At 38.1% G+C, this 373-nt stretch overlaps 1 protein-coding gene across 1 annotated transcript in view; it reads right to left on the bottom strand.

Moving 5' to 3' along the window:
- LOC119589156 overlaps window positions 1-373 on the bottom strand; it is a gene marked incomplete in the record, with an annotated part of 81,195 nt that overhangs the window by 39,134 nt on the left and 41,688 nt on the right.

Genomic DNA, 373 nt, shown 5'->3' with positions numbered 1-373 from the left:
ATTCCCATCATGAGACTCACTTGATTATTCGTATGTGAAGATGATGAAAAAAAAACTTCCCGCTCTGTACCTTCTACAATGTTTTGTTAACACCATTTGCGAGGTCGTCAGAGCGAGTGAATATAAACACTTCTGTCAATAATGTAATCTTCCATAGCCTCTTCGAGACACCTGTCCATAATATATGTCAGTCACGCAATGTCATTTGAAATAATACCCTTGTATTCAATATATTCTTCAAATACTTTTCCATTTAGTGTGTTTTACACGTGAGTTGCGTAACACTTATTCACTGCCTGTGTATATGTATGTACAAGCGGGCGGATGTGCGTCAGTGCAGTCACTTTAGCGTACATCCATTTGCGATATGATT

Source organism: Penaeus monodon, chromosome 25 (assembly GCF_015228065.2).
Source record: "Penaeus monodon isolate SGIC_2016 chromosome 25, NSTDA_Pmon_1, whole genome shotgun sequence".
NCBI lineage: Eukaryota > Metazoa > Arthropoda > Malacostraca > Decapoda > Penaeidae > Penaeus > Penaeus monodon.
Note: the sequence above shows the minus strand (reverse complement) of the source record. Positions and strands in the feature narration are given on the sequence as shown.